Source organism: Lissotriton vulgaris, chromosome 6 (assembly GCF_964263255.1).
Source record: "Lissotriton vulgaris chromosome 6, aLisVul1.2, whole genome shotgun sequence".
NCBI lineage: Eukaryota > Metazoa > Chordata > Amphibia > Caudata > Salamandridae > Lissotriton > Lissotriton vulgaris.
In genome coordinates, this window is record NC_141694.1 from 1,831,132,625 (window position 1) to 1,831,147,943 (window position 15,319).

A 15,319-nucleotide genomic window follows, 5' to 3' on the forward strand; every position below is an offset into this window, starting at 1 on the left:
GCGTGCGTAAGCAGCTGAGCAATCTACACTGGTTACCTGTTGCTCAGCGTGTGCATTTTAAAGCACTTACTATGACTCATAAGGCACTTCATGGTCAGGGCCCTGTCTATATCAGTTCCAGGCTCTCCCTCTACATTCCCAATCGTCCCTTGCGTTCAGCTTTGCAAAGACGGCTGGTGATCCCTAGATTTCAGAGAGCTCGTCTGGGGGGGGATGTCCTTTACAATCAAGACCTCCACTCTCTGGAATGCGCTCCCTGATGATCTTCGGCATATCAAGGAATTGACTACATTTAAAAAAAGGCTAAAAACTCATCTGTTTAAACAGTCCATTTAGTCCTTCCTGCCTCCCATGTTTACTGTTTCCCCTATGCACCAGGACACTCTCGAGTAGCAGTGCGCGATATATAAATACCTTTATAACATAACTGTGCAGCCCCATTTTCATTAGTAGACTGTGCCCGGGAGAGGGGGATAGGTGATGTTGAGAGGTAGGGCGGGGGCGAGTATGAAGTATTCTTTTGATCTTGAGGTAGCAAGTTTGTGTACATTTGACAATCCATTTGGCAATGCCAGCTTTGGAAATGGCCGGTCCCTTGTGAGGTTTGGTAAATGAGAATAATAACTCGCCTGACTTGCGTAATGGTTTAGTCCTATTTATGTAATTTAAATGTCTTTTTAACATCTAAATTACACAACACCTTTTTTAGCCGCAGAATCAGGCTGTGGAAAGATATCTGGCACTTCAATAGTTTTACTGAGATGGAAAAGTGATCCCACTTTGGGAAGAAATGTAGGGTTAGTTCTAAGAATCACACTATCCTAGTGGACCCCTATAAGGGGTTCTTGGATAGTAAGGGTGTGTAGCTCACTAAGGGAGGTACTGGCTACTTTCAATGAAAGGAATCTAAAGGGACACAAGTACAAAGGTTCAAATGGTTGTCCCATATGTGTGGTAAGGACAATATTGAGGCTCTAGACAGAGGCTGAGGGTGACTCGAGAGCCTATTACCCTATTTAGTTCCTCCGTAAATGTTTTAGCCACTGGTATCCTGAACAGAAAGGTGTGTGGTCTGTTCTGCATGTAAGAAGCAAATGTAGTTAGATCAAGACTGATAGATGTGTAAGACAGCCAAGACTTTTATAGGTGAAGTAATCCGCTCTTGTATTGTAAGGTTTTAGGGGTCAGATTTATTTGTGATGTAGTAATGGGCATATCTTTTCCACTTTGATGCATAACAAGCTAGAGTTGCAGGATACCTAGCCTCCTTAAGGATGGGCATGCATTCCAGCGGTAGGTGCAGGTATCCCAGCTATGATCTCAGGTGCCAAATCGCAATATTGAGCTGTGCTGGTTCTCGGAGTCTGACTGGTCCGTGTCTCTTAGTGAGAAAAACCTTGTATGAGAGGAAAACTTGTGGGGGCTGATGGAGATTATAGTAGGGTGAAACAAGGTTCCCAGGTTGGAGCCTCTAAAATGAGGATGACAAGCTTCCGTATGGCAAATGGAAGCAGTGGGAGAGGTGGAAAAGGATAAGTAAAAATTCCTGACCAATCCATCCACAGAGCATTCTCTCTGGACTGTGGGAATCTGGGGACAGAGCTTGATCATTCTGCATTTTTTACTGTAGCGAACAGGTCCATTTGTGGAGTGCCCCACGACTGGAAGTATGTGTGAAGAACTTGGGGAGGAGATTACAATCATGGACTTGTTAATGCATCCTGCAGAGTACATCTGCAAAGTTTTGGCTGATCTTTCCGCCATCAGGTTAACCCTGTGCCAGATAGTTTATGCTAGGTGAGAGCTCCAGTGAATGAATACCTCCTTGCTTTTGTATGAAACATATTGTAGTTATGTTGTCGGATTGTATTAGAACCACTTTACGACAAATGAGTTGAGTAAAGTTTTGGGAGCAAGTTGTATGGCCAGGTACTCTAGGAAACTGATGTGACGCCCGATATTGTGTGGTGTTGCGCTCCTGCGCACTAATTGAAGTTTGGGGATAAAAGAAATCTCAAAAAGACAGCCAAAGCTGGCAAGCAGGCATTAACAATTCAATTAAGCCTAGGAAAGTCTGGCGTTCATGAAGAAACTATTCGTTATTTGGTGCCAGCTACTACTTAGTAGTCAAGTAAACATCCTGTAAAGGGCCTGTGAATCTTATGTCCTTCCTGAAAGGAATAGAAGGAGCAAGGGGGGCAGGGGGGCAGACATGTTTAATGGGGCAATGAAAACACTTTGATTAGTCACATGGTTACTACACAGATGGTGTTGCCTCCAAGTGTAGGAAGGAGTTAGAGTATTACGCGGGGCATGGCTCAACAGTTAAATGGATGCATTGGCTTTGTCTGCTGTTTCCATTTGCTTGCCTGCTATTATTGTTGAAGGTATCCAAAACATTGAAATTAAAACGTAATAAGAGATGCAGAAAGCACATTCTTGTCCGACAGTCACGTACAAGTAGTGGGCACAAACTCAGTAACTTTAAGCCAGGATACCAGGGAGCATAAGGGAAGTACACCCTAGTGATCTATTGTATTGTAATTAGTACAGATCCCAGAGAGCATCAAGCTAACCCTGATACATCCCGATAGTTCTGCTAGCATTGCCATGGCAGCCTACGCACCTTCACAGTAAAGACCTCACTTAAAGGTGAATGTGGCTGATGAGATATAGATATAGTGCAAGCCCCCTCCTTTCCCTGGATGTGAGAAGCTGATCCAAGCTGTTGCACCCATGTTTGTGATGATGAACCCAGAACAACCAGACTTCGTCTGGCAGGGTCCTTGTGTACCTCCACCCTCCAACTTTTAGCCAACATGTGATTCTGGGACCCAAACTATTGCAGTTTCAAAGTAACAGGGATTTTGATGTATGTGCATTTATTAAAACTGAGCATTATTAATGTGCAGAATATGGTTCTACACTCAAATTAATGTGTATACACGTGTTTGATGCCCTTGAAACAATTTTACTACGCCCTGTTTAAGTGCCTTTGTGGCTTATGCTAAATAGGCAATGACACCATCTTGTTAACAAGCATTTACAATGCAATGGTCTCGGCATTAAAGGTAGAGCTATTGGCATTGCTCATGACATTTTTTTTTTTTAAATCATAATTAAATGGCAGTCATTAATACTGCCAATAGCCTAATCATTAAATACATGGCATTGTCATTTACAATGCCAATAGCTTAATCGCTTGCAAATGCATGACCTATTGCATTTAGACCCACACAGAGCCACACACACAAAGCCACCCACACACACACAAACAGAGCCACCCACACAGAGCCAGCACTAAGTTGAAGGCTGTATGATGTATCAGGGTGGGGGGGCGAGAAGGGGGCCACTCCTTGGCTAGGTACCTAAAGCAATAAAATGTTATTGTCGCTCTTTGTAGGGCATTTGAGAGCAGGGTTTGGCAGTGTAATACTAGGGAGAGGGGGAAGCAGTTATCAGTCACTTAAGTAAATGTGTACTGGTGCGAACATTCACATTCACATACGAAGCCAAACGCTTGCTTCTTGTCTCTCTGGAGTCGGGCATCATTGGTGTACACCTGGCTAACCTAAAGTCCAATCACAAGCAGTCTCCTGAATGTCTGGAACTCGCTAGTGCAACAAAACTAAAGACAAATCTATCACCTCACACCCCCATACACTGTAGCTCGGGCTGCATTCAGCCTGCGAGGCTTAAAGGAGGTGGAGAACTGTAGAACCCCAAGCCACCTTTTCGATTACGAGCTGCAAGAGAACCTAGAACATACCCAGAGAGATTTAGATATTACCAATTTAGGTAATGGGCAATACAATTCACTAGCAGGTCTATGGCAAGTAGATAAGGGATCCTATTTAAAATACAGGTAAAACCTTTGCAAGCACCAGGGGCCACATATCCACGTTATACAAACCGTTGATCCAACCCTTAGTCACACACAAAAATGAAAGTACTTATCCAGATTTCGGAGGAGGCCATAGGCAGGAGGAGACATGGTGCAGGAAATAAATTGATGCTACACAGAGAACACTCCATAACTAGCTACTTCCCTTTGTATGTGCGATCTAATTATCACCAGGATAGCTACTAGGAAACAGCTGAGAACTGCATAAAAACGCACAGTTCTTTAAGGAGTTGGCAAACAAATGTTGGCAAATGACGACGACGAGCACCAAATGTTTAAATAAAAAAACAAGTCGACGAAACAAACACACTCTCCCAGGTAGATACTGGACCCTACAAATCGTTCACCCTTTAAAGTAGCGACTTTAACAGAAAACACCTGGTCAACAAATAAACTCACTCCTTCAGGAGGACGCAGGGGGTGAACGTCCCACAATTCATGAGGAGTCTACTGGAATAATATGACGTGTGCCTCATGTAAACTTCGCCGGGTGTATCAAGGCGCTATAAAATACAACAACCAACACCTCTAGAAAGGATTGAAAAATATACATGAGGAGTCATGCGATTCTGTAATGTGAGAAATGGAAGATGACCTCTGTGGGAGCACAAGTCTATTCATCTACTGGTTGAAAAATAAAACCCGGAAGCACAACAAAATGGATATGCTTGATCACCTAAACCACTATTAACGCTAATTTAGCTAGTATTTCTAGCATGTCAACCGGTACAAAATACACAATATGCCAGTATAGGACAGATCTTAAAATAGGATGCTCACTAAAATCACAAATGGCCAGGTAACATTGCACGGCAGCTTCAATCACTATATGCATTTAATAGCGGTTACTCTACAAGCATAACATGTTTCCAAATTACAGATGTTCCTCCGAAAAGTATTGCTATATTTAACCAGCTTTAAGGAAAATACATCCTTACATTAAGAATATGGAGGCTAGGCACCGTGCCCCTCAAATCTTTCCCCTGCAAATGGACAATGAGGGATGATAAAATTTGTCCTGGGTGCAGTAACTATGATGAGGAAGAAATTAATGTTCTGTTTTTTTGCCCGGCCTACACTAGACCAAGGAAATACTGGCTAGTGCCATTGTGTAGGAACTTGGGCATAAGGAACCATTCACATTCGTACAGAATACTGAAGACCAGTACCCTGCCCCACATAGTCTTTGCAGTTGCCAAGTTTATAACGGCCATGTGGCAGATAAGGGGAAAAATATTAAAACACTGATATGAATTGTAATGAAATTGCTACCCATGTCCAGATTCCTCAAGGAAATGAACCTCCTATGAAATGTACCAGGTCATGTTTTTATTGTATGTGGATGTCTTTTAGATGTTTTAATGTTTTTATTGAATCTTTTATGGTCTCAAATGGCCGAAATAAAGAATTTTTGGATTTGGAATATGAGATAAAATCCCATACTCGGGATAGATTTTCCTTTCCTTATTTGAGAAGAATAAAAATTGTTCCTTAGTTACAGTAGGTAATAAATGCTCTGCAAGGAATAAACCAAGGCTGGTGCACAATAACTAATTTTCAGGCAATACTCTATGCACAAGAGGAGTCTTTGCAACATGCACCCATTATGCAAGCTTTAATAACTTAAATGGCACCAGCAAGTAGGATTTATTTACAACAGCAAATTTTAACTTTGAGGGCAAGCTTAAGATGTTGGTGTCGCTTGAGGCAATGGCAGATCCTCAAATATCATTCTCCGTTAACACGCACACAAGAGAGCTGCAGGACTTCGCACCGGTTTATGAAGGTTTAGAAACTGAACCGAGCTAAATAAGGAGATCGATGAAACTACTTAAAGAAAGAGCCAATACAGCAGCAGGTGCCCTTCTAAATAAAGCCCACACTGAGGCGGGTCACAGATGATTAAAAAGACGAGGTCGAAGGCTTTCACGTTCAAAGCAAAAAATTAGACCACAAACCTGTCCTGGAATGTGTTCTTAACAGGGGAGGGGTAGATACATTACAAAGCTACAATATTTGGAGATGTGAACAGTAATCTAAAATGTCTCATTTAAAAGTGTTACAAGGAATAATACAATTTTTGCAATTAACTTACAAACACTAACCTCTAAACTGAGCATAGTAGTTTCCAATTAACATGGTAGTTTAACCGCATGCGCGCTAGCGGGTTTTCCCGCTACGCGCTGAAATTTAAAAAATCGCAGCTTTTGTGACAAAGCCAGCTCGTCATGCGCGCAGCGCAGGTAACACCCATGACGAGCTGGCTTTGTCATCCGCATCGAAGGGGTTAAGACACTATACTGAAAAATAAAAATTAGGCAAGAAACACTACGGCTCTTTTGATATTTAAGGCAAGTTTGGCTGTCAAATAACTGGACAGTCATGTATCACTTCTAGCTAGTGCAAATCTAGCCATGCCAAAAAACAGAATCTGAAGAGTACATAAATATTAAAATCATCCTGGGTAAACCCAAATTAAGACTATTGAGATTTCCATTTCAGAAAATCAACTAGGTTCTTACTAATAAAATATTAGTGGGATCACGTGACATGTTTTGCAACTACAGTAAAGGTCTGTGGAAGACTGGGTAGTCTGCAAAGCATTTTGCTTCTGACATCTGTTTAACTTTTGTGTTAATTCGGTAATGCCTTATCTGTAGAGACTATCTAGCTAGATTCCTTACTTTAGAATAAATCTTTGGTGAGCAATACCCTTGCACGCCAGAAGATGGCATCGGTAAAGCTCCACGTGGTGTCATCCGCCACAAAAGTGACGTGACGACGAGGTACCAACCGTCCAGGCAGTAGTGCTTTGTAAATTTGCGCAGGGAAGCCCACATTGCTGCCTGACTGATATCCAGGACATGAACTCTACGAGCTAACGCAGTGGTCACAGCCTTGGCTCCGGTAGAATGAGCTCACAAACCTTCAGGAGATGTTCTAGCCCAATGCGTAGCTGATCTTCATGCAGAGCACCAATCATTGTGAGTTGGCCCATTTCTGCACCTCCTTTCCTTCCTTTGCTCTGACGTACCCCATGCGGAGTGCATCCCATTTGCATACCCATGCATTCTGCAGTCAAAATGGAAAAATCAGAAACTGTGCTGCTGGAGAGGTGCGGTTTGTCTTCAGATGCCTGCAGTACTGCTCAAATGGTGGAGGATACGATCAAGATGTTGCACACTACTTGAGGTTCAGCAGATCATCCTGCCAAACTACTCCAATATCACAAAAGGAGTGCAACCCAGATAATGCAAAGTACTATGCCTGCCTTAGTTTCCAGTGATCATCAACACACTGCAATGCCATTCATATGTTCACCAATTAATACATTGTCCAAAATGATGCAAACAGTGGTTCTCAGCAGTATTATTCAGTGGTACACATGCATGCATAAAGAGAAGTTATTTGGAGAGGGTGACTAACTGGCATATCAATGTGTTTTTGAAGCTGGGCCATTATGGAAATAGTACTATATGAGGATTATTCTGGGCAGTATGCCAATTGGAGCACATGTGAATTTGGCGAGCAAAACTATGGTTCGATCAATGGATTTTCTTAAACCAAGGGATTCGTTACATGAAAGAAGTGGTCATCAAATTTCACACCCTGTGACTCTCACCATGTCAGGCAAGCCATGGAGCAGCAGGACTAGTGCACTGGGAGAAGGTAAGACAAATTGATCTACAATTCACCAACTTCACTTACCTCATGGATGGTCTTCATCAAACAGACTGCTGTAATTTTAGTCTGCTATAAGGCCTACTGGATCTACCCTGATTTTGTCTCAGGCATTGAAATTAGCTTCTCCCTTTACCAGCAGTCATTCCAGCTGTATGAAGAAATTCTGTTCACTTTGAAGTCTTTCTTGCTCAGATCACACATTCTTTTACACAACATTCTACGGCAGAAGCGCAGAGCCATGCAAGACACTGACCACTGGTTCATAAAACTAGGGCCCTGAAAGGGAGCCCCTTACTCTAGAAGTCAGTTCACAGAACGGGAAGTATAGGTGGGGCAGTAAGGCATCCATAACTAATATAGGTCTTCTACAGATATATTGTTACCAAAGGTAAGTAACTTGTTCATCTGAAAGAGATTAGCTATGGATTCCTTACCTTAGACTAGATACCCCAGCAATACAAACCCTGGAGGCGAGTCGGCGAACCAAGTTCACACTAGGGAAGTCCTGAAGAACGGAGCGGCCAAAGTAGCCGTCTCTCCTGACTTGGCTGTCCAGGCAGTAATGCTTAGTGAATGTGTGCAATGAAGCCCAGTTGGCTGTCTGGCAGATGTCATGAAAGGGGACGCCACGTCCCAAAGTAATAGTGGCTGCAGTCACCCTGGTAGAATGGGCGCGCAACACCACTGAAGGTTCCATTTTGCCAAGGAATAATAAGTTATTTTTTAATTCAAATCATTTTTATTGAAAGGAAGAAAAGTAAATTAAAGACACTAACTCGACAAATACATATACTGAATTACATGCGTTGTCGTAAATAACAGAAAATAAAGCCATCGTGATGTTACATGGAATCAGATACACAAATACAAAGCAAATAAATATACAAATACAAAGCAAATAAAAAACAGCTGTCAGTTCCAAGAGATCCAAGGTCTGATCCAAGAGAAACAAGGACTCCGTTGATACATATAGAAGGAATGTTATATAGGTTGTCTTTGACAGCATCCCTAGATCGTCAGTAAGACCAGTGATCTGTACAAACATGCTTACACTGATTTACCTGGGAATAGGTGTTGCCGCTTCCAGTGGGCCAAAGAGTGATACATAGGATGTCACAAAATAGTATGCAGTATTAGATTACACTCTAGGGATAGACAGCATATCACGGGGGGTCAAATGTGAATGAAGACGCATCAAGAGATTTCCAGAGTTTCTTATGCGAAGAGCGCCAGGGGGAAGAATGCAACGCCAGGTTATCAGCTCCTCTCAAAAAAGATAACCAATCTTGCCAGATTTTAAAACATACCTCTGATGTATTCTTCCACTTACATAAAACTACCTTGCAGGCCAGTGTGAGCATTAGGTCCAGTAGTTGGCAGTCATGTGCATTAGGTAGGTTTGAGTCAAGGACTCTAATATGACATATATGAATTCCCTTGTATGCTTAAAACTGAATAGGTGTTCTATGCAGTCAAATATTTTCCCCCAGTATAGTTTTGGAGATGGACAGTTAAAAAGCATATGGGCCACGTCCCCGACTTCTGAGGGCCAGTTCCAGCAGTTGGGACTATCTCTCAAGCGGAGTTTAAAAAGTCTATCTGGTGTCCAAATGTCCTATTTAGCAACATATACTTGGTCTGGGAAAAGATTGGGGAGATTTAATTCAAGAAGGCAGTGTTAAGAATCATGTCCCAGTCAAGCATTAGGCCCGTAAAGTTGGGTTCCACTTCCCATTTAAGTTCACTTTGTCTATGTGACATGTGACTTCCTGGGTAGAGGAAGAAGGAGTTTATATACTTTAGAGACAAAATGACCAGGAGCCAGGAAGCGTGGTGTTTGGGTCAGAAGCCACGGAACATAGGGTTTGAGATGGCGCGTCGAGATAAGGACTTTCAACTTCAGGAAGTCATAAAAGTCCATAGGTGTTAAATTATGTAGAGCCTGGAGCGAGGAGAACGTTAAGGGGTGTGCCCCATCAAATAGATCACTCACTAAGTTGATGCCTTTCGCTGACCAAGATTCCCAGTAAAGAGGTTTCCCTTCGCTCTTAAGGGAAGGGTTCCATCACAGGGCCACCATTGTGGATTTTATAATTTTTAAATTGGATTTGTGGGATTGTTCAAGTCTTAAAAGGGCGAGTCTTGTGTTCTGCATAATGTATTTAGAATGGGGCAAGTGGGAGAGGTCAATGGTAAGCAAGGCCGGGAGTGGGACATTATCGATGAGAGATTTCTCAATGTCTAACCATAATGGGGTATAGGTTGGGTTCGCAATAAGCCATTGTGCTCCTTGTTTGCAGAGGAACGCGGTCTGGTAATTTATAAGTTGGGGAGACCCAGGCCGCCTTTGTCTTTAGCTAGCTGTAGCTTTTTCATTGATATCATGGGTTTCTTCCCCTGCCAGAGAAAAGTACCAAAAAGCTTATCCACCTTATTTAGAAAGTCTTCCGTGAATGTCATTGGTAACATACTTGCAAAGCAGTTAACCAGCGGAGTCACCATCATTTTCAGGGTTTCCACCCTGCCCCACCATGAAAGGTACTTGGGTGACCACCCCTCTAACAGTTTGGAGATTTTTTAGTATCAGATTTTCGTTGATTTTTAACGTGGAAATTAAGTCCTCAAAGTCTAGCCCTAGGTATCTGAAGCAGTCCGGTTGCCAAGTTAGGCCAAGTTAGGCCGGAATCTCCAATTATATCCTTGTTGCCCATATTGTTCAATAGTTTACCTTCGGTTTTGTCTTTATTTAATTTATACCCTGAGACCCGCGAGAACTCCTCAATAGTGGACATGAGGGCAGGTATAGCCTCCTCCGCCTTCTCTGAAACAACCAGAACATCGTCTGCGTATGAGGTCAGCTTTATCATGCATCCATTAAAGGCTATACCAGAAATGGCATTGGTGTTGAAGGAAGGGTTCAATTGCTAATCAAAACAATGAGGGGGAGAGGGGGCACCCCTGTCTTGTTCCTTGTTGGAGTCGGAAAGAGGAGGAGAATGATCCCCCCCGCTCTCACTCTGGCCGAAGGGCAGAAATATAGGGACATTACCAATCTCGTAAAGGTTTTCCCCAGATTAAATTTATTTAGCAACGCCTCCAGGTACGTCCAATCCACTTTATCGAACGCCTTTTCGGCGTCCAGCGTTATCGCAGCTGTGGGAGTTTTAAGGAGTTTCGCCTTTTCAAGTACATGCGCTAATATTCAGGTGTGGTCACTGGACAACCGGTGTTTCAAAAAGCCTGCTTGTGAGGGTGAATAAGTTTGGGAAGGACTTGTTGATGGCGATTGGGCAGGATCTTGACTAGAAGTTTACAATGAAGGTTAATAAGGGAAATAGGCCTATAATTTTTAGGGAGTGTCGGGTCTTTCCCTTCCTTGGGCAGGACGGCAATAAAAGCTTCAGTGTACCCTTTAGTTCCCCCGTGTCGTTGAGTTCCTGGAACAGATTTAATAGCGGTTGTGATAAGAGAGAAGGGAAGCACTTGTAGAATCTAGCACTAAACCAATCAGGGCCGGGGGCCTTCCCACACTTCATTGATTTAATTGCTTTCTCAATTTCCAAGATCGAGATTGGGCTATTAAGGTCCGATTGTTCATCAGTGGAGAGTGATGGAAGGTCACAATCATTTAAGTAGTCTTGAATTTTGGCCTCTTCTACGGTTTTATTTTTCGCGTACAGAGTTTCATAGAAGTACTTAAATATATCGGCAATCTTGTCTGGGTCTGAGTGGGTCGCCCCGGCATGGTCTTTAATGGAGTTAATAGTGTTCCTCTGCACCTTGAATTTTAGGTATGAGGCTAGGCTCTTGCCCGCTTTGTTCGATTCACAGAGTTTACACTTCTTTCTCTTATCTAGCCAGACCCCTGCTCTTTTACTTATGATTTTATTGTATTCATATTTGTTATTAGCCAACTCATTCAGTATAGCTCCATCTTGATCTGTCTGATGTTTGTTTTCTAGAGTTGATATCTCTCTTTCGAGAGTTTCTAGGGCCTTATTGTGGTCTTTATTCATAGCTGACCTGATTTTGATAATGACTCCCCTGATTGTGCTTTTCAAGGCTTCCCAGCGGGTAAGGTCCGAAGTATCCTCCCTCTTATTTAGGACCAGGTACGTTTTGATAGCAGATTCTATGGCTGCCCGATGCTGTTCTTTCTCTAATATCTCCTCATTTAGCCGCCAAACCGATTGACAGGTAGACGGTTTCACATTAGAAATGGATAATGAGATGCACGAATGATCAGATATGACCCTTGGTTCTATCGTTGTTTCGTCTATTCTGGGGATGCCATTCTGTGTGATAAGGAGATAATCGATACGTGAATACGAATCGTGAGGAGAGGAGTAGAATGTATATTCTCTCCCGGTGGGGTTCTGCAGTCACCACGAGTCTACTAAGTGAAAGCCAGTGCAGAGGTTAGTGAAGGCTTTGTGGGATTTATTAGTACGGAAAGTACATCTGGAGTCTCTATCGAGAGTCGGATCAAGGGGAAGATTAAAATCACCAGCCAGGACATGTACAGCCGAATCGGTAATTATTTCAATTTGTTTAGAGAGATCTTCCCAGAAGCTTAAGTCACTGGTATTAGGGGCATAGACATTTGTGACATAGAATTCCGTGCAATCTTTGATCAACCTAGTTGTGACCCACCACCCTCTAGTATCAGCTGTAAAAGAAAGCAGAACATTTGATTTTTTCGCTATCAGTGTTAAGACGCCATTCTTTTTGCCTATGGCTTCAGACCCTACCACCTCAACGTAGAATTTGTTCTTAAGCGTGTTGAATTGTTTAGCATCAATCTTAGTTTCCTGCAACAGGACATTATCTCCTTTCTGTCTACGTAGGTAGTCCAGGATCTTCTGCCTTTTAATTGGCTGTTTAAGACCCTTGACATTAAGGGAAAGTATTTTCAGTTTGTCCACTTTTGTGGTACCAAGTGGTGTGTTAATTGTGGAGTGTGTCATCAGGTTGTGTTGAGGGATCATGACTGGCTATAGATATGGCTCTTGTCAGAGCAGCAGACCTTCCCATATATAGGCGATAATTAAAGACAATAGGGAACCTGAGATGCATACACATCAAGCCATACGTAACAAGGTCTATAAAGCGGAGATTACAATATCTGAGTCTGTATGAACAAGGGGTATTAACCCCATATAGTGACATTGAAGTATCTACGGACCTGAGGTAAATATCACTTGTGTAGCAATTAACAGTGTCACATAAGCAATTGACAAGTAAGTTGTCAGACCACACTAGTGAATCTAGTAGGCATGGTGACTAGGGAAAACGGCTGCCCTCCCATGGCTTTGAACAAAAGTCATTGTGAAATTTGAAACTTGACCAACCTATAAAACATTAGGTGCATAAGTCAATACAACCTTAAACTAGAACAGACTAATGGAGTCTAGTCGAGATACATAAAGCAATACGACATTCCAGTATTTTGCAGGAATACTTCCAGCATATCAATGTCAATCTCTGTTGCATCATCTCTGTGGTGTTTACTCTAGTCGTAGACCCACATGTAATGAATAGATTTAGGTCAGGCTATTACAATACCATTTAGCACAGAGATGTGTACAAGCATACTTCAGTACTGTCTGGCTGAAACAAACCTGACTAAATAAGGTGAATCATCTCCCAATTACATTGCCTCTAATGTGAAGAACGCATGAATGGGTCAATATCAGTAACATAATATACAGTGACCAATTAGCGACTTTGATGTCTATATATAATAAACATTGAACTCGGATGGCAGATATATGATGAAACAAGACCTGCCCAAAACAGCAAACAGAGTTGACCTTCGAACTATCGAGTAGCCTAAGGTGGTGGAAGTATTGCTACTACAACGTTTAGCTAGTGAACAATCCTGATATCTTCAATAGACAGTCAGCAGTCCTTGAGGCAAGCATGGCAGGCACAACAAGGATTACCCTAAGTGTAATTCCTGGAAGCGGAAACATAGTCAAAAAGCTATGGACCAAAAGCTGACATATCTGAAAGGATACTTATGAAGAAACAGGTACGGGATCCGGCGCCATAGTGTCCATGTTGGCTTCCTCCGAGCCATCAAGGAGTCTCTTTAGCTTCAGTGGATCAAAAAAAATCTGAGGGGAACCTTGAATGACCACTCGAAACTTTGCGGGGCCTAAAAAACCAAACTGGTGGCCCAGCGTGCGTAGTCTCGGTCGAAGAGCAAGAAAGGCCTTTCTTATGTCCACTGTTTCCTTGCTGTAATCCTGTGAGATGCAGACCTTACTTGACTTCCATAAAATATGGTTATTTTTACGTACAAAGGACAGTACCTGCTCTACATGTTGATATCGCAAGGGTTTGCAGACTATCGGCCAAGGGCCTTTTTGGTTTGGAGTTATTCTACCGGGAACCCTGTGGGCCCTGTCGAATTCAAGCGGTTTATGGAACTTGAGATGAGTTGCTTGCGAAAACCATGATTCTAGGAAGGAAACATAAGACCCGTAGGATTCCTCTGAGCCTTCCGGTATGCCAAAGAGGCGTAGGTTTCCCCTACGGTTCCGGTCCTCCAACTCAGACAGCCTTCTTGACATGTGATCTGAGGACACAGTGAGGTTTTTGAGAGTTTTGCAGACGTTTTTCTCAGAGTCTTCTAGATGGCTTATCCTCGATTCTGTCTCAGTGAGTCTGGAGTTGGTGTCGCGAATGTCTTGTCTAATAGCTGTAATTTCCTCCTTTGTGGATTTTGCTAGATCATGCACCTCTGCCAATTTGTTTAAAATTATGTCCATTGTGTCATTGATATCTTCCCTGTCTTTGATAGGCGAGATCGGCGCTGGCAGCTCTGCCTTGAGTCTCTTAAGATTTTTCCCTTCCTTCTCGCCCATGATGCTTAATGTGAAGAGCCGGGGTAACTACTACAAGGCCTTCAGATTAGGACCGTTCGAAAGCCAATTGTATGGTTCCAGAAGTTTGCGGAGATTCATTGGTGTGTAGTGGTAGAGGTATGTAAGCTATAGTATATGCTATGGTAACAGAGGATCAGTGTCAAGGCGCTAACAAGCACTCAGCTATTATAGAGGACACGATTTGCCACAAGGTGATCCGGTGGTCAGCAATAATACCCTGCATCCAATAAATAGTAGTCCTAGCTGGCTGAGTGGGACTTTGTGTTATGCCTTATATCAGAGATTAGATTCTTGTTAACTCAGCATGGGCCACTTTTATATTCGGTCGGCCACTGAGGGTATGTGAAGCAGCTAACTCTGGGTTGTTGAGGTCTCAAGTGGTGCCCTGAACATTTGCGCATGGGACCTGAACTTGTTCACAGGTTATGCTTCCTAGCTGTTCCGCCGAGCAATGACCTTTTAAGTGAGATAGACATCAGGGAGTATCTTCAGACAATGTAGGCAGTTCAGTTAGTGTTACTTGAACATTGTTTAAGCATTCTCAACCTTACCCCAATATCAGCGTAGGCACCTCTGTCCGCAACCTCTGGCCTTGTCTGGTGTGACAGCAGCTGGTATTTGCTGACCACTACCAGTCAGTTTCAGCGGGATTACTGTATTGAACCAGTATATTGAGATTACACTCCAGCGCTGCCCCAACGAGTGCTGTGTTGCCAGTGAGCGTTAAATATTAGAGGGCAGTTTTATCATGTGGGTCATTTCCAGCATTATGACATTCCACACGCGCCAGGTCTCTTTTGGCTCTACGTTTACCACCACTGGGTCTCTGTATCACTAG

At 42.8% G+C, this 15,319-nt stretch overlaps 1 protein-coding gene across 2 annotated transcripts in view; it reads right to left on the reverse strand.

Annotated features, from left to right (window-relative positions):
* The window catches only part of RAB10 (RAB10, member RAS oncogene family), a 274,345-nt gene that overhangs the window by 82,836 nt on the left and 176,190 nt on the right, over positions 1–15,319 (reverse strand). The window lies entirely within an intron of this gene.